The 20,021-nt window shown below is 35.9% G+C and overlaps 1 protein-coding gene and 1 non-coding gene across 4 annotated transcripts in view; one reads left to right on the top strand and one right to left on the bottom strand.

Annotated features, from left to right (window-relative positions):
• MACROD2 (mono-ADP ribosylhydrolase 2) overlaps nt 1–20,021 on the bottom strand; it is a 1,752,897-nt gene that overhangs the window by 954,560 nt on the left and 778,316 nt on the right. The window lies entirely within an intron of this gene.
• On the top strand, nt 12,179–12,285 carry LOC118610156. The gene has a single exon (XR_004953813.1). It is a non-coding gene; the product is annotated as a U6 spliceosomal RNA (small nuclear RNA).

The raw sequence follows: 20,021 nt of genomic DNA, 5'->3' as shown, positions 1-20,021 counted from the left end.
ATAGTTATACTTGTTCTTTAGGTTTTTCTATATAGTCCAACTGTTGTATCTGGCCTTTGGTATGGACATAACCTAATCATTAAACCAAAAAGCTTGGGTGGGGGTGGGAGAGAGTGAAACATGGATCATGAGGTACCAACACAGAAAATGGTTTTTTGCTCCTTCTCTATGTTTATTCCTCTCAGACTAGACCCTCCCCACTCCCCCAAGCCCTGTTGCCAATGCAATGCCCATAAATTTCTTACCTCAGGACTTTTTATTTTCTTAAGTCATTATTCTCTAATTGCAGCTATCTTTCTCCACTCCAAAATTTCCTTCCCCTTTCCTTATAGTTACTAGTTTCCTTCAGATACACCAGACCTGAACAGATTATTTATTATATGTATATTTATTATATATTTATATATTATATTTATTATATCCCACCTGAACTTCCCCAACCCTGCCTGTCTAGCATATTCTTTAATACAGATGTAATGTGAATTGTCATTTTACTTATTAAACTAAAGCAACAGTTGATTACAAGTCACCAAAAAATAGAAGGAAAAAAAAGTGAAAGGAGAGCTTCCAATCTGCAGAGGTACCTAAGCACATCTTTATTATTTGGGATGTTCTTGGCTTTGCCTAGTATCCAAAGGGAAGTGATATCTAAGTTTTAGTAAACAAACAAAAGGACAAAATAAAAATCAAGCAAACAAAAAATACTATTCCATTTTACCACTAATCATTCTGTTCTTAGTCCTCTGCTCAAGCTCATCCCAAGGCCCATCCTAAAAGACCCATTATACCCTGCTGCTGTCCAAACTCTGATGTTACAATACATATGACGCTGGATTAAAATTAAACTCTAAGGCAGCTTTAAAGCCCGAAGAGGGGAAATTGAAAGCACGTTCTCTAAGAAGGAAATAAAAAACAAACCAATCACAACACCTTATCAGAGGAGAGGACTATTGTACTTAGGTAAGTATTTGAGTTTCTGGTCCTTTTAAGCAGCAGCTGACTTCTGCCCAGGCTCTGTCCTTAATAGCAGTTGGCAGGAACCCCTCTGAACAGAGGCCTGGACTGTAGGCTGTGCTTTAGGAGCCAGGCTGGCTTCCACCAGTCAGAGTACTGGTTCATTCCAATGATTCACATGAACTCTGCATTTCAAAAGTCTCATTTCCCCAAAAAGAGTTTCATTATTATGACCAAAATACCACTTGGATGGTCAATATCATCACTACCCACAATTATTTAAAGATCTTTATTTTGTATATATATTTTTATATATACATACACACACACATATATGTATATACACACCCATGTACCCATGTACACACACACATACACATATATATGCACATATACATATATATATATATATATATATATATATATATATATATATATATATATAATTTGATTAGAATTATAGTGAGGCTCCTCAAAAGGAGTGAACTTCAAACTGAGATGAAGAAAAAGCAAAAATTACACAGGCTAAGAAGAAAAGATCACTAATGTTTCCAAGAGTGTGGCCAGGATAGTTATTGAAGGAAGGGGGTCCTGCTGACTAGGCTGGAAACCTTAGCTGGCTAACCTCAGTGTGGGACCTATCAGGACTGATTGTCCTGGGATAACAGGACAGACAGAACCAGGAAGACAGCTGGATTCTCAGCCAGGCTATAAACTCAGTGCTTTACGTGCATTATTACAGTAAAAAAAAAAAAAAAAAAAAGTAACCACTTCCTAAGAATCAGCCAAGGTCCAGAATACTGTAGTGTCACAAATACGGTTCTAGAGCAAAAGACCATGAGGATTTGAAGCCTGGCCCTAATGCTTAGTAGTTATTTGACCTTGGCCAATCATATAAGCTCTCTTTGTTTCTGTTTCTTCATTTATAAAATGAGAATAATGATCACAGGGTGTTTGTGAGGATTAAATAAGGTAATGTAGAAAGAGTTCTTCAAAAGGTACCTGGCATACAGTAAGCACTTAATAAATCTTAGCTATTACTATTATTACCTGGTGTCAGGGGCCAACACACACATTGGATATTATCTCATCCATGCAATGGTCCTGAAAAAAAGGTATTATTTCTTGTTTTACAGATGGTGAAGTAAAACACAGAGGGTTTTGAGAACATACCAAACTCTATTCAATTAATTTAGTGACAAAAGAAAAATTGAAATCTGTTTTGTCTAGCTCCAAAGTACATATATTTTTTTCTATTTTATCAGTATGAGCATCTTCTCTTTGAAGATTTACGGTGTGAAAACAAAGGATAGAAATGACTACTTAAATTTCCTCATTAAGCAAAATGACTCATCAAACTAGTTGACCTCTCAGATTGGCATTTGTGAAAAAAAAAACAAAAAAAACTTCTGATCAAACATGGACATTTATGTCAAAACAAAAATCATATAACATATCAGAAAATCATTTATTTTTCCAAGAAGCTCGAAGTCCTGGGAGGTAGACTTCTCTGAATAAGCAATTTGAACTATGTTCTTTTTTTAAAATCCATTAACCAGACTTTGCTCATTTTCAAAAAATATTTATTTTCCTCTTGTTGCCAACAAATAGTAAAACTGACTCTTTTGTTGGTTCTTTTATGCTAACTTAATATTTCAAAACACAATAGAAGGATATATATATATATATATATATATATATATATATATATATATATAGCTCAATGGAATCCAATATTTGCCTAAATGTACATTCTGTTCTTGATGAATCCCTGAAGAATAGTCAGAAATCAATATTTTACAAATTTTCCTATAATCCTGGGTTTGTTAAATATAAATAGCAATGTCATCCTTTGCAAACCAGAGGCAACTTAGGCAATTTTTATGCAACTAGAGAGAGCGCCTCTTTCTATTCTCTTCTTTATTTTCAAAAGTTAACCATTTTATTAAACCATCGCAGAACCATGGCATTTAGTTTGGGAAGTGAAACAGACCCAAGAGATCAATCATGTCCCTCCTCCTTTCCTGGAGAAAAAATTAGTCCAAAGACTTTAAGTGACCTGTCCAAGGTCATAGAGCTAGACAGTGGCTAATGACAAACAAATATGTACTGAGCCCAGTGACTGATGATGGTAAACTGGGAAGGCTAGTAAGGTTAAAATATTTAATTACACTGTCCATAGCCTGTAGAAGTAATGATTTGTGACTCCTTAAGGGTTTCTTATAACGCTGTAAATATCTGGTAGTATAGGAATCTCAAAATGCAGAATAATTTAGTACCAGGTGGACAGTATTTATACATGTATTTATCTCACTTTTATTTCTGTAAGATATGGAAAAAATTCCACAAAATCAAAGATGTTGACATGTAAATTACCTTTCTTTTAGACAACAGATCTTAGGTTCTTCTCTAAAATGATGTCAGCATGAGGAAAAAATCTAGTCCACTGTGTTCTAATTACAGCTCATCTGTTTTTGTGGACTTAATTACAACATGGAATTCCAGCTCCATGTCAATTAACTTTCAAGCATGTGATACAGAAGAATCTGATACTTAAATATGAACACAGGCAAAAATGATATTTGAAAGTTTGTTTTATATAAAATAAAGTATTTCAAAAGGTGTTTTCTTTCTAAAGTATCATTACATTGGCGCCATTAGAAAAGAAATTTAACAGAATACATAGTTAACCGTTAGCCATACTCTATAATCAATGATTTCCTTGTGCTTTCCATAACCCTCTCCCAGATTAGGCTTGCCAGTTTGCTGTTCTGATAATTACTCTTCTTCCTTCTTATTCCTACTATGATCCTCACTACCACCATCAGTATCACCATTCTTTCATATTGTTGGTAGGGTGTGCTAGGAGCAGACAAATACATTTTTTATCATCTCTTTGGGTTCTTACAACATCCTATAAAATGCGTATCATAACCACCAATTTCCGGCTAAGGAATTGAAACGTAGAGGATATGTGTTTTCCCAGAGTCACACCCAGGGTAACCAACCTTTCCAGTTTGACCTTCAGGTCATCCTGGACAATAATGTGTGTGTGTGTATTTCTCGTTTTTAAATTTCAGAACACTTTTTCTTAAATATTATCTATTAACCGAGACCTAAAAAAGTTATAAGTATCAGAGGCCAAATGAAAATAGCATAAAATAGAAAAAAAAAAGTTAGGTGCTACAGTGATTTCTTTATTTTGAGGTGTTAAAAAAAGCTTGACTTTAGGTGCTACGTCTGGCAAAGATTTGCCCAAAGTTTTGTTGTTCGCTTTGCCTTGGGTAGAAAAGAATATTATTGTTACAATTTTTTTTTTTACATAAGAGAAAAACTTAGAAGACATTTTCCTGGACTATAAAAAATGCCAATTCTGACCTCAGGCTAATTTAAAGGTAATATTCTATGTCATCTCAAGGGAACTATATGCAAACCCTATTTTTCCATCTCCTTATAATATCAGCTAGCAAGTGGCATCTTTTGAGCACCTAGTCTTTACTTTCGGAGAAACAGCTTAATCTAATGGACTAATCAAATGGACAGCGCTCTTCTAATTAAAACACTTTAATAAAAATGCATCTATATAAAATCATTAAGAATAATAATTTATTATACTTGCTGAATACTCAGCTAGGGTCAGGCATTATATCTGACACACTGTACATGCATTGATTTACTTAATCCTGAAACAATGCATCAGAATGCTACTATGCCCATTTTTCAGATAAAAATGTTCAGAGGATATTAAATAATTGAGTCAAGGTCACAGAGCTGGAAGTGGCAATGCCAGGATTTGAGCAACAGAAGCCATGTCTTTAACCTCCAGGCTAAATCCACTTTTCATTCATTTAGAATATAATATATAAAACAATTGTTTTCTATAGAATGAAAATAGCCCCCATATGTATCCACATCCTAATCTCCAGAACCTGTGAGTGTTGCGTTACGTGACAAAAGGGACTCTGCAGATGTGATTAAGTTAAAGACCTTGATATAGAGATTATCCTGGATTATCCAGATGGGCCCAGTGTAATCACATGATCCTCGGGAGAGAGGTCCAGGGAGAGTCAGAGTCAGAGGAAAAGCAATGTAATGATAGCAGAACTTGGAGGAAGAGGACACAAGCCAAAGAATACAGGCAACTACTCGAAGCTGAAAAAAGCAGGGAATAAATTTTCTCTCAGAGCCTCCAGAAGGTACTATCCCTGCCAATACCTTGTGTTTAGCTCAGTTAAACTAATTATGGACTTCTACTTCTAGAACTGTAGAAGAGTACATTTGTGTTGTTTTAAGACACCAAGTTTGTAGTAATTTACTAGAGCAGTAACAGGAAACACATACATACAATAGTGAGGGAAATAGTTGTACAACAATGAATTCTTTGAAATGATCAGAGAAAGGTTTGTAGGCAGACGACTGGAACAGCTGTGCTCTTAACATTTTGAAGTAGAAGCCATCTCCGGAAATATTTTCTATAGTGTCTATTCCAAATCTGCCTATTTGGCCTCTGCCGTCCTCGGCCTCTGCTGAGGGCCTCAAACACTGCATTCCTGAGACTGCTAATTCCACTCAGGGCTAGTAACCATAATTTCCCTCCTTTTACACATCAAATATGTACATAATTTTGCTTAATTTCTCCATCTCTCCTCATTTCTAAGTGTTTGGCATGCTTCCTTCTTTTGACACTGGAATGTTCTCTCCTTTTCAGCAACAAATCATATACCACCCTGCCACTTACTAGCTGTGTAAGTAAATGCTCTGTACACCAGCTCCTTCGTTACTAATGGGGATCATAAGAACACCCATGCTAATAACCTCCAGAGATTATTGTGAGGGCCTAATGGCTTAAAACATACAAAGCCCTTAGAACAGTGCCAGGATGCGCATTCAGTGTTAGCTTCACTATTTTCTCTGAGTACCCTCTTCACTAGTTTCCTCCTCTCATCTGACCAATATGCTCAAGTCACTCCAACCTCCTCGAGCAAATTATAAGTCCACCTGTTAAAACCGTCATTCTCCTTCTCTCCTCTCTACTGCCAAATTAGAAGCATGCTGGCTGCCCCTGGTTCACCACCTGCACATCTCAGCCTGTTATAATCTGAGATTTGCTACTTCTTTCTACCTCCAACTTGACAGACTCTAGTCCCCATACAGAACTATTTTATGGGATTTACATTGTTGGCAATACCCATTTTAATTACTCTCTGTCAGGCTATCAGGACACTGGTCTCCCTAAGTATTCATTTCTTCTCTCTGACTGCTGGTTTGTGGCCTCCCTTTCTCTGGATCACCTTCCTTTTCCTGGTCACTAACTTACTGGTTCTCCACTGAAGATGATCTTACTCCTCATCCCCAACTCTCATCTCCTGTCAGGGTACTATTGTCAATGTCCAGAGACATGTCTCATTACCACAACTTAGGGGGTGAGTGCTACTGCTATCTAGTGTGTAGAGGCCAGGGATGCTGTTAAATAAACATCCTATAATGCATAGGACACTACCCAACAACAAAGAATTGTTTAACCTAAAATGTCAATAGTGCCGAGGTTAAGAAACTCTGCGGTAAATAAACCCATTCTGGCTTTGTCTATCATTGTGTGTGTGTGTGTGTGTGTGTGTGTGTGTGTGTGTGTGTGAGAGAGAGAGAGAGAGAGAGAGAGAGAGAGAGAGAACAAGTGCACATGCACACACATCCACACATCTATGGTTTACACTCACATGTATGAAACTTTGGGTGAACAGCTTTCCTAGACCTACCTCAAGCTCAGTCCCTCAATTCACACAATCTGCAAGGCATCCACACAGCTCTATCTGTTTTTCCACCCTGATCTATCGGATCCCCTCCCTTCTCCTCTGGTCTGTGCCCCCAGGAAAGTGAGGATATAGACTGCATGAACAGGGGCCCCTTGCCCTTGGACTTCCAGTTGGTTTTGGCAACAGATATTGCAGGGAGCGAGAAGAGTTTAAGCCAAGATATTATTCTCTTTGCTCCTTTCCAAGAAGGTTGCCCTGTGTAATTTCTTCAACTGGAAGTCACTTATTGCAATATGAGTGTCTCTACCTGGCCCTCTCCTTGGTTCAGGTAATTTTTTTTTTTCTCAGAGATTCAGATTTAGCAGTGTTATAAATCACCTGCTAAGGTCCCCATAGTGTGCTATCCCTTATACTCCCATATTCAAACATTTAGAAATGGCATTTTTACAAATAAACCCTTCTTGAATTATCTGATTCTCAGTAGGTTGTGTATTTTCTGCTGTGATATAGCCTCCACCTATTGCCATTTTCCTGTATACGCGACAGAACCACCAACTTTTGAGTGATACGGATTCAAAACTTTATCATCCCCTATTCTTATCTACTACATCCAATCGATTTTAAGTCCCATGGAATTTTCTTCCACTTATTTCTTATTTTAACTTCCTCTTGATCCTTTCCCACTGACAGTTGCCCTAGTTCAATCTATCATTTCTTATTGCTATAATGATGACCAATTTTTTTCAGGTATCCAGTTTTTTCTCTATTTTCTCCAACTTCCAAATCCAATATTATAACACCATTAAGTTTCCAAGATTCTTCGGTAGCTAGAAGTGAAATCTCCCTTTTTGGAAATCTCACTCTGTGTCATCTTACCTCACATAGGTAACTGTCTTTCTCACATTTCTATTTGAACTGTAAAAATGTCTTTTACCTTGACTAAAACTAAGTTTCTCGAGGGCAGAACTGTGTTTTTCACATATGTTACTCTAAGAGTACTTGGTATTGCCTTCAATAGAGAAGGTCCACAATAAATATTTGTTAAATGGAATAATGAATTTTCTACCCTTCCTTTATAGTTGGTAAAAACAAATTTTCACAATTCCTATACGAATGTCATGGCCTTTCAGAGTTGTCTTATTTTCTTCTTCTTCTTCTTCCTTTAAAGAAAGAAGAGCAGCATATTCTCTTGGAGCAAAAGCTACAGGAGATTTCTAAATTCTGGGAAAATAAATAGTGACATCAAATAATCCCATTGAATCAGACTTAATTCACACTGTCCCTAAATAATCTCTCTGTGAAACCTCTCACTAACTTCTCCTCCGGAGAATTTCCATAATCAAGTGATCACTGTCTAAACAGAAAGACAGCAAGGCAAAGCCCTTCCTTTGTCACTTCATATAAAGTAAATACTGATTTCTTAAGCACTCTAGCTAATCCTGAGAATATTTGTTTTCTGTGTCAATGTGACATAATGGAACTTCAGAGCACTGACCAAAACACATGGCCTTTAATTAACTATATGATTTAGTATGACTTGCTGAGCCTCATTTCTTCATCTATATAATGCGGGTAGAAATAACACAGCTTACTAGAATGTGGGGATGAATAACAAAGAACGGCTTTGATAACTACAAATAGTGTATAAAACAGTGTTGCTTAATTATTCCAGTAGCTTCCATATCTTCTTGTCTCAGTGAACAAAAGGATAGCAGCAAGTTTCTGGCTGTTAAGTTCTACATGACACACCATTTAATGAAGCACACCTGAATGACAATGACTAGTAATTTCTTCTCTAATCAGCTGTGTCAAGGTGAATCCTTTCAAACTGGTGAAGCATCCATGCCTCTAGAATTCTCTTCGTGTGCAGAAAATAAGACAGAGATTGTTAGCACTCCTTCTTAAATGAGATCAAACTGTTCTCTACCCTGGAGTTGAAACAGAATCCTAGAAAATAGTTCAGTATCATATTCTTAATTATTTTGAAATTGCAATTACTAAGTCACCTCGAATTCCCTATAGGGCATATTGAACCATTAAATGAAAGCATTTAACTTTATTTCTGAACATTAGACCTTTAGTACCATGTAAATAAAAATGTATTCAATATGTAAAATATATGTAAATACCAAATATACTAGAAAGTGTTATAGTGGGGCTAAATCACCTGTACATTTACCTTACATAGATTCAACCTCTATGCTTAGGGAAGAAAGAAAAGGGAGGAGTCAGGGGAAAGGGAGGAGGAACAAGGAAGGGAGGGTATGGCACACTGTTTTTCCCAAAGGTAGATACTATAGTATCTCTCAGCCCATATACAGAGTGATCTTCATCAAAAGGAATAGCCTATTTCTCTACCCTTGTTTACCTAGTTGGTTGATAAATCAGGTTTCAGTAGAGGAGACACTATGACAGTTCTACTCATGGCCCTTAACTAGCCTGGAAGTTTCTGCTTCCTGCCCCTTAGAATGTTCACTGTAGGCAAAATCAAATGTCATACTAAGTCCTATTACCCTGATACTGCCATTTAGTGAGGAAGCCCAAACTAGTTGTGTGAAGAGGCTATATGGAGAAATTAATTGCAGTCATCTCAGACATGTGAGTGAAATGACATCTCGTACATCAAGCTCAGCAGAACCTTTGGATAACTACAGTCCCATAGCCATCTAAGTGAAATTGTATGAAAGACGCTAAGTGAAAACTTTCCTGTCAAGCCCCAGCCAACCCACAGAACTGTGAGGTATATTAATAAAGTATTTTAAGCCCCTAGATCTTGATTTATTACATAGAATAGATATTTAGGGGAGGGGGGTGGAGAAGGATGTAACTCACATACTTTACTGCCATTCCACCTGTTGGTGTCAGTTGGAATCTGCCACTCAATTCGCATGGGCCAGGAAGTGAGGATTAACTGTTTTGTGCTAGTTTCCATGCACCTTACATACTGTATCTCATACTACACTGAAGGTGATCTAAGAGTCTTTAAAGACACTGCTTTTTCACACAACATGGCTATGAATACACCCCAATCACTTTATCTGGTGCTCAACAGAAGAAACAGCCTCCCTTACACTGGAGGAAAAAAACTCTCTGCTGAGCTTATTGAGAAATGTAGGTCTCTAATACAGTCTGCTAAGGAATATCTAAGGTTAATCTTGACTTAACATGTTTTTTTTTTTTTGCCTTATAAGCTGACTTCAGAATCTCATAACCATGTATACTATATTTTGATAATAATAATGCCATTATTGGTAATGATGATGATGAAGGAGGAGGACAGAATAGATTTTGTTTAGAAATACACTTTTGCTACCTTTTGGAGATCTAAACATTAATGATTATTAAGTGAGCTATAATTCACTTGTTTAAAACCTTTCTATGCTTTCAGAGGGAAAAAAATACATATATAATTTTATTCTTAGAGGACCTATCACCCGAATTGGAAAAAAAAAAAAAGAACTTATGCAGCTAAATCTAATAGAAATAAATAAAACTCTTTAAGACTTCAAAAATAAAAGATGTAGATTCAAATTAAAAGCAGTTTTTAATAGGCCAAATCTTTTCAAGTTGTCTTTAGAAAAAGAATCAAAGGCACTAACATCTTAAGAAATTGTCCTCCACAGTCAATTATTATTAGTGTCTTTATATATTTTTCTTACTAGTACAAGGAGACTCAATGTCTTGTTAAATTTTGTGAAAATATAAACTGAGCTTCTTGTCTGCTCAACAGGGTTGTAAGCTCCTGTGTTTGTAAAATGTCTTACTCTCCTTCTTAGACTTCTGTTATGGATGGCATGGTTGTAGGTAAAGGTAGTTTCATGAAATCTCTGTTGAATAAATGCTTCTTCTTTTATATTAAGCATTTAAATTATTTAAATTTTTATTATAAAAGTTTGTTAGGAGAAAAATTAACTAGAACATGCAGAGAACAAAAGGAAGGCCATCGAACCATCGGTAATCTCAAAAGACTCTGATAGTATTGCTATCAATAGCTTGGTGTTTGCAGACTAGGTTCTTTTTTTTTTTTTTTCTGTAGAGATTTTTTTTTTTTTAACTGGAGATATATATTATAATTTTGTAACCTGATTTTCTGGCTGAACGAATAGCTCTAAGATGATCTCTATTTACATCTAGGTTTCATTCTCAAATCCCACTCCTGACATATTTTCACTCTTGACATCACACATCTACTAGCAAAAGTCATTTCATAGCTCACATTGAATACCTAGTTCTTTTGAAAAGAGGTCAAGTAATACACAGTCAATCCTAAAGCTCTCTTTGAGGAAGTGAGAAAATAAATATAGTTTAGTATGGTGAAAAACAAAACAGAATTTGAATTTCAGGGCTAGAAGTAGCAGATCTAAAAAGGTAAAGTATGAGGATGGCCAGCAGATTAGCCACATGGCAAAAATGGCAATGAATATCTAAGCCAGTGGTTTTCGAGCTACAGTCCCCAATCAGCGGCATTAGCGTCATCTGAGAACTTTCTAGAAATGCAAATTCTTGGGTCTATCTGGGCTTACTGAATCTGAATCTTGGAGGGGTGGGGGAAGGGATGAAGCCCATTAATTAGCCCTTCAGGTGACTCTAATGCATGCTAAAGTCTTAGTAACATTGTCCTAAGCCAACGGTTAGAACAAGGGTCCAAGTTGCACATTAGAATCCTTCTAGGGGCTTTTATACCACAGCGATGCCTGGACACCACCCCAGCGCAAGTCATTTAGAGAATCCCCAGGGTTGTTAGCTGAACATCTTAATTTTTTTACAAGCTTCCCAGGTGACGCTAATAAGTAACTAGAACTGAGAACTGTTGGTGAAACACATGTATCAATCCAACAAATTGAGAAATAAATTGAGAAAGAACTTAGTTGAAAATTTTAGGATATTTGGCCATAGTAGCTGAAATATTGTATACATATTTAAATTAAGTATCATTTACTTTATTTTACTTCACTGGATCAACTTGTTTAAAAGAGATGACAAATGCTTTGGAAAATAAAACTTAAATGTTATAAAGAAATAAGTGTTATTATCAGCTAATAAATTCTTTGGCCTATAATATAAATTTAAAGATTTTATACACAAGAAAACCTGATGGTTGTAATTATGCATGGTAAAATTACCTGCTCAGGACTTAGATACAAGAATTTAAAATTTGCAGGTGCCAAAGGCCACTGAGGGTAAAAGTAACAGTCTTAAACCTTTCATAAGGTCAGGAAGTATCATAGTACTACAGTATAAACAAGAAGGCAACAGCTTACATTTAGTGAAAATTTTCGTACATATTACCTTAATCATTGTAACAACCCTACAGGGTGGGTACTATAACATTTATTGAACAGTAGTAATTTCTAGTCACATTGAGGACCCTGAGACATTAGGAACACTGTTTTGTTCAAAGTATTTTACTTAAGATAAGAAATAAAATTAGGCAAACACTTCTCAAACAGAACTCAAAAAGCACTAACATAGTTCTCACCTCAGCAGCATGTATACTAAAATTGAAACAACATAGAGAATACTGGCATGGCCCCTGTGCAAGGATGACATGCAAATTCATGAAGTGTTCCATATGAAAAAAAAAAAAAAAAAAAGCACTAGCAGAGAAGAAAATTAGATAAATAAGAAAACCAGAAATGGAACAGGCAAAAGTTTAAAGAAAACAAGAAACAACAATCACTAATTATATAAGAAAAAAATAATTTTATTGAAGTTGAATTTGTAAAGAATTTCTGTTCATCAAAAGTTAACATTTAGAGAGTTAAAAGACAAGACAGACTGAGAGATGATATTCACAGTCTACATCTCACATTGGACTCATATCCAAAGTGTAAAAATATATATTTATTTCTCACATATCATTGAGAAAAAAATAAGCAACCTGATTTAAAAATGAGCAAAGGACATGAAGAAGCATTCACACACAAAAAAAGGAGATTGAAATGACTGATAAGCATATGAAAAAGTATTCACTGTTATTCTTCTTAAGAAAATCCAAATTAAAACCATGGTGGGATATCAAAACACTCTCACCAGGATGCTCAAAATTCTAAGTGTATGCCTACCCTATCACCCAGCAATTCACCTCTTAATATACACCCAAGACAGGTGAATGCAATTGCTCACCAGAAGACAGGTTCAAAGAATGTTTCTTAGCAGTTTTATTCATAATAGCTAAATTATGAATGGGGAAAACTCAAATGTCCATTAACAGGAGAATGGATAAATACTGGTAAATACATAAATGAAATAGTACACATCGATTTAAAAAAAAAAACTGCTTGACATAAATAAATTAAAAAATGTTTTCTTGAGCAAGAGTACAGCTGCAGAGAGAACATATCATACAAGTTTAAAAATATGAAGTTCAAAAACATGCAAAACTAATAAATGGTGAAAGAGTTGAGAATAATCGTTGCCTTATATGAGAAGAAAGGATGAAATGAGAAGGATGATGAAAGAACATTCTGAAATTTTGGACATATTTTCTTTCTTCATTGGAGGTAGTTACACAAGTAACATACAGATTAAGATTAGTCCACTGTATGATATAATTCAATTAAAATTAAAATAAAGAAGACAAGGAAAAGCATAATCTTAAAATGCAGCATTTAAAATAATTACAACAGTATCTTTTTGCTTAGGGACTTTAAAACCAGTTATATAAAAGTTATCTTTTTAGGATTTTGTCTCATTATCATTTACCTCATGAATCATAATTCAAATTAGTTTTCTCAAGTTCTTAATAATTAGAAATAAAAAAATAAATAAATAACACATCTTTCACCTCCCTTGAGCATTCATATGAATATATTCCATCTGAAAAGAGGTCATATTCTTTGACTTCACCATAATTTCCTTCCTAGATTTTGCACGGAAAATGTATATAAATAGAATAGCAATAGCTATGCTTCCAGTTATTTTATAATGATGGAGCAAAAGGAGACTTTAAATTCTAGGCGTGCAGTTTTAAACTGGATTAAATTGATCACTTGTGCAATCAAGACCTTAGTATACAGATAGCCCCCCCCCCCACTTAAAATGGTTCAACTTACAATTTTTTTTTGCCTTTCTGATGGTGTGAAAGCAATGCACATTCAGTTGGAAACCACACTTTGAACTTTGAAGTTTGATCTTTTCCCAGGCTAGAAAATATGAGGTATGATACTCTCTTGATACTCTTTCATCATGCTGGGCAGCAGCAGTGAGCCACAACTCCCAGTCAGACACACAATCTTGAGGGTCATCAACAGATACTCTGCAGTGTACTGTGCAGCCAGCATTTTTTTTGTATACATTGTTTTGCGTTTTTGCAGCCCATCATGAGTACAAAATGCCCATCTCTGTCTCTCCTGCTTCTGAGAAAAGGAGGAAGACAATTTCTCTTGAGATGAAACTCAAGATAATTGACCAACTGTAGTTTAACATAAGTGTTCTGAGCACAGTTAAGGTAGGCTAGGCTAAGCTATGATGTTCAGTAGATTAGGTGCACTGAATGCATTTTAATTTACAATATTTTCAACTTACGCTGGGGTTTATTGGGATATAACTCCATTCTAAGTGGAGGATTATCTGTATACATATATAATATATAAAAATATAAATGTTGAATATATAACTTTAAATATTGATATTGCTGCTCTCACACTGGTCAAAGCAGAAGAGGGTAGAACATTATTTTCTTAAACTGACACCAGCTGCTCAACAATCACCACATGAATCCTTATCTTGCTGGCCAATCAAAAGTGGTCTCCTTAAAAGCAAACATCTGCTGCCCGTTTATAGCAATTTCTACTTGAAAACAGGTTTATCAAAAACGACTTCAGCTTTGACAACACTGAACATGTGTTTCCAGAAAAACAGAACTTTGTGTCTCAACTGTACTATGATTTCTAACTCTAGATTCCCCCAATACTTTAAAAAAAAGAAAAAGGAAAAAAGAAAAAGATTTTTCGTTCCTGTGCTTATTCTCCCTGTACCTCCATGGCTGTGTATTCACCTCTCCCGCGAGCAGAGGGCTCTCAACTTGGAAGAAAAGTGACATCAAACCTGCCGCCGTCGCATTTTGAGTTGAGCATGATTTTATTTAGAAAGTGACACTAAGGTGTAGTACACGGTTTATGGAAGCCTGACTGCTTGGGTTTAGGAATTAAAAAATAAGAACTCAATACATTAATAAATGATTTTATTTCCATTGTTGCTGCTATTATTACTATTACTTACACAACAAGGCAGATAGTTATTTAAAATTCAGAGATGCTGGCTGGCATACATAAAATCTAATTTAGATATTTATATAACTGAGAAGGAAATTGAAGAGATTGAAATTCAGAGTGTTTGCTAAGTACTCAGAGAGAGCCAATAATTCAATTAAAACAAATGTAACATGTCATTTATATTTCATTAACAGTTTTTAAGCTCCATTCTGCTTCGAAATTTTGTTATATGTAGAAGAAAAAAACACTGTAACTTCATTCATGGGATCTGCATTTCTGCTACATTTCCATCTTTATATTGTTAAGATGATGAATTCCCTCTACCAAGAGCTACTAAATAAACTCTAAATCACTGCTGTAAAGACAATATTTATCAAACCATCTATGTCTTATGCAATTCATTCTCTACTTTAAAAGTCAGCATTTGTTTGCAAGTTATATGAAGCCCGGAGAAAAGTTCTTGAATCTAGGCTATGTCAAATTACCCTAAGATTTGAAGATCTTCTCCCTTCTGGGAATGAAAAGAGATTTATCATTATGAATTTATGTGAATATCTTTTAGTTTTTCCACCTTCTTCCAGGAAGAATTCTGAAAAGACATTTTCTAGTTTAGCAAGGAAAGGATCATGTGTTCAAATTTCCATCTTGAGCTTGTCATGGCATTTTTAGTGTTGTTTTCAAGAGTAATAAGGCCCATAAAATGTCAATCAAAACCCACCACCAGCAGGGAATGTGTTGGAAGCTGTTACATAATCAGCATGCCTGTTTCAGCACAACACAAGTGGTATTTTTCATGTCAATACTGAATTCACAACTTTAAATCTCTGATTTCCTATGCCTCTGGGTTACCATGGAAGCCAGGACTGTAGCAGTCTGAGCAGCCTGAGTCAAAACCCAAGTGTTTCATTGCCTAATGAAGTAATGAGTCATTCTACTTTCCCAGGTTTCCTTTCCCTGAGTAATAGAATTATTGGAAGGAGGCATGAGGGAAGGGCAGAGCTGGGTACTTCTGACAGCTGCAGAAAAGACTGCAGAAACCCTCAACCCACGCATGCACTCAGATTTTCTAAACTGACACCTATCTTCAAATTGAAACTTGAATGCTTATGTAGTACTATTCAGTAATCTGTACCTGTCTACCCCAGCCTCATTTACTAGAAGACCAGATACCCACTGTACTGTGCTCTCAGCTTATATCTTACTTGGCATAAAATTACTTGTAGTACAAGTTTTCAACTCTGTTTCTAAATTAATACCACCTAAGACATTATGGTGATCTGAATCCTATGCTATGCTATAAATTTAAGATTGAAAAGACATATTAGACCAGCATGCTATTATCTTCTAATATGCTTTCTCCACAGTGTATTCTTCAACCAAATAAGATGTTAAATGATTTGGGTAATGGACTTTTTTTGAGTTTCCTTAGAGCTTTCTCTCCCAGACTTTAGTTAACATTTTTATGACTATGGAATTATATTATGGAATATTCCCTTAGTAGATGATAATGTGGGAAGAAAAAAAAGTAAGCAGTAGAAAGAGCAATGGGGATGGAGCGGGGGAGAAGAGAAAAACACAGGAGGAAGAAACTATGAAGAAGGAGAGCTGGAAGTAGAAAAATAAAAAGAGAAGATAAGAGGAAGAGAGCAAGGAAGGAAGGAGGAAGAGGAAATGGGAGGAGGAGGAGGCATCCTTTTATAGAGTTTTGTTTGCTTGGTATTTCTGTGTATCTGATACAGCATAATTTTTTTCCCCTTGCAGCATGGAGCTTCAGTTACTCAAAAAGTATTTCACAACTTCTTGAAACCTCGTAACATATCCTACGAAGAAAGACTCTAAACAACTATTTCTATTTATCATATTAAAAAAAGTTGTTAAGAACTTGATTCTGTGGTCCCCCTACCCTTGCCTCTGCATGTGATTTTAACCACGTTACTTTTAATTTCTTGAAAAATTCTCCATTTATAGTACTTATTCTCTTCTACCCCTTATGAGGCTTTTACTTAAAAAAAAAAATCTTATTCAAATCATATCTCAAAAAAATTATGGCACTGTACTAAAAGCAGAAGAAATTGACTTTTAATACATCGATATGTATGGATATCGATATACATTCACAGAAAGAGAGAAAAACTGCATTTAACTGATTCTAAAGTGCCATGGCTCATAAGATGCACTGTTATTTTACATATCATTAAGAAAAAAAAAATTACCATTCATTATATCAAGACATAACTTCAATTACAAGATGTGCCCTGATTTCAGACCTTACTCCAACCATAAGAAAGCATCAGACAAAGCGAAATTGAAAGACATTGCACAAAATAACTGACCAGTATTCTTCAAAAGTGTCAAGGTCATAAAAGGCTAGCAAATGGTTGCACATTGGAGGAGACTAATAAGAAATAATGACTAAATGCAATCTAAGATTCTGAATAGGATCCTGAAACAGAAATCATGTTAGAAGAAAAACTGGCAGAATTTGAATAAGGTCTGAAATTTAATTAATGATATTATACCAATGTTATTTTCTTGTTCATGGTAATTGTCCTGTGGTTTTCTGAGGCATTAACATTAAAAGGAAGTGGGGGTGCGAAAATATATATATATAAATCTTGGAATTATTTCTGCAACTTTTCTGTAAATCTAAAATTCAAAGTAAAACATTAAAAATCTGAAAAAATGTGTATTTTAGAATAGTCTAATAACAATAACTTAGAATTATGTATTATTACAGAAAAAAATGTCTCCAAATGTTCATGTATTTGAATAAGTTGTCCATTATTTGCAGAACAACATAGTGTGGTAGAAATTGCTTCTACTGGTGTATAATCCAAGTTCCAGGTTTGATGCTGATCAAATTCATAGGGTACATCCTATAATTCCTCAAAACAATCACCTGGTTCTCAATTTCTTCAATCTGAAAGATGAGATCTTTGGACTACATAGTTTTTAAGGGCCATTTCATTTCTAATAGTCTTAGTATCTATAATGATAACTAAGCAGAATATATTTTAAAATGCTGCCTTTACTTAAAACCAGCCAAAGCAATTAAGACTTTTTGAAAGGTTGCATACATATCTCCACACACATTGTCATAGCAGAGTTCTTTCTATACATAATGAATGTAGAATAAGATACATTCTGGTGAAAACTGTTATGGACAAGGAACAAGGGTCTGCTGCCCTATGAGCATAGAAGCTAAAATAATGATACCGGTTTTTGAGAACAGAAAGAGCCATTTATTTAATGCTGAGTCAGCTTAAAGGAGACAGGAGGCATCACTCAAAATCTGTCTCCCTGATCCAGGGTTCAGGCGAGTTTTTAAGGGGTTGGGGGAATAGGTATGTGGAAGCGCTAGTGGGGCAAGTTTTAATTGGGGGACTTTGGAACTCGGCCATTTATGATCAGAGCTTCAGCACAAGGTCTGCCTGGACAATAGACCCTTCACTTTTGAAAGGATTCTGGCGTGCAAGTTCCAGTTATGCCCTAGGCCTTTGGTTCTATGGACAGTGTTGGTTCCTACGAAGCTGGAGGTCAAAGTTTTCTCCTCTGTGTGCTTTGGCCACATGGCTTCCAGTTTGAGTCTGCTGTCTCTGCAAAGCAACTCGGTATCTTATTAAGACAATTTTGAGCTGGCTCTGCAGTTACAAAACCACGTCAACTCTGTGTTCACTGAGTGCTTAATTTATCCTTAGCATATAAAGACTCCAGACACTATTAGTGTGAAATAAAACTCAGCAGTTTTTAGTTAAGACTAGTGCTGTTCCAAACCACCATCTCAGAAAAGGGATCAGGCAGGCAGAAATATGAGTAGATATATATTTTTTATTAGCTGTTCGCCCTTACCAGAGTCTCAATTTCTAGTCTTCAGTCAATCTATATTAATTGATGAAAAGTCACTAAAATAATGTATGGGTGATATCATAGAAGAAGGCTCCCCCAAAGGGACCAAAAGCCCATCTATAAGATGCCTATGTGGAATCCTACCCCTAGAAATAATGAGAAACCAGAAGCATGTTTTTCCCTTGAGTTCTTCAGCAAAGGAGAAATGATGAGAGGACTTTCTAAGGGTCATAGCAGGAGATAGGCTAAGAAATGACCTTTCTCATTATAGTCTTTGTGAAAAAGGCACACAGTATGGCAGATGGATTGCAGCGTATTAATATTCCATATTAGAAAAGAAAAAAAAAAAAACAAAATAAAAACCTCTGTCGTCTTCTGAGGCACAGGCATGCTATCAAAGCTGACGAGGCAAGAAAATTTAGCAGAAAATATTGTCATTAAACTTAAAAGCAAGATGCACAGCACAAACCTTCTCCTGGAAAGGCTGCGAGCAGGATGGTGTGGGAACCTCCTCTTGGGGAAAAATTTGCCACTTTCTCTCTTAGTGATTAATAAAGCATTCATAGGAGTGATAGATTCAATGATTGTCATTTCAACATATGCTGAATAATAAAGGGTAAGAATTGGCTGATTAGGGAAGACAGTGTCCCAGTTAAGGGTGTGGTGTTAGAGAAGACGCCAGGGCTGCAGAGGGATAAGACCTATTGATGTGTAAATTGAGTGGTTGATTTAAACTGAATCAGGAATTGTGAGCAAACTATGGGTTGACTCCTAGTTTGCTCTCTTCTGGGATGTCTTTGCTTTTAGTCTCTATGGCACAACCAAAGGAGGCACAACCCTGGGTGGAACCAGGAAGACTTCCTGTGAGTAACCAAATGAGGCAGTGTTTCCTGAACACTTCTCACTGGAGGTGGGGCTGTAGGCACTGTCTAGACTGGTTTAAGCCTAAGGCTACCTCCTGTGTTAAATCGGTTCTTAGAAATGGATTTTCTAGGAGTTGTGGCCTTTTAGAGGCTGGACAGAAAGGCAGAGGTTTTATCCTATTTATGGATTTCCTTTGTAAATGAAGGCCTACAAAGTGTACACCTCTATAGCACCTCAATTCAAGGCATTTATTCTTTTATTCTAGGCTGTAGGTGTGCTAGTTTTTGTTGCCTTGAGCATATAGGGGACTGGAGGAAAGAGAAGGAATAAAGGTGATGGGAGGGAGGGTTGGGATGGAAAGGAGGAGCTGGCAGGAGTGGTGAAAACA

Source organism: Rousettus aegyptiacus, unplaced genomic scaffold (assembly GCF_014176215.1).
Source record: "Rousettus aegyptiacus isolate mRouAeg1 unplaced genomic scaffold, mRouAeg1.p scaffold_m13_p_12, whole genome shotgun sequence".
Lineage (NCBI taxonomy): Eukaryota > Metazoa > Chordata > Mammalia > Chiroptera > Pteropodidae > Rousettus > Rousettus aegyptiacus.
This window is presented reverse-complemented; position numbering and strand designations above follow the sequence as displayed.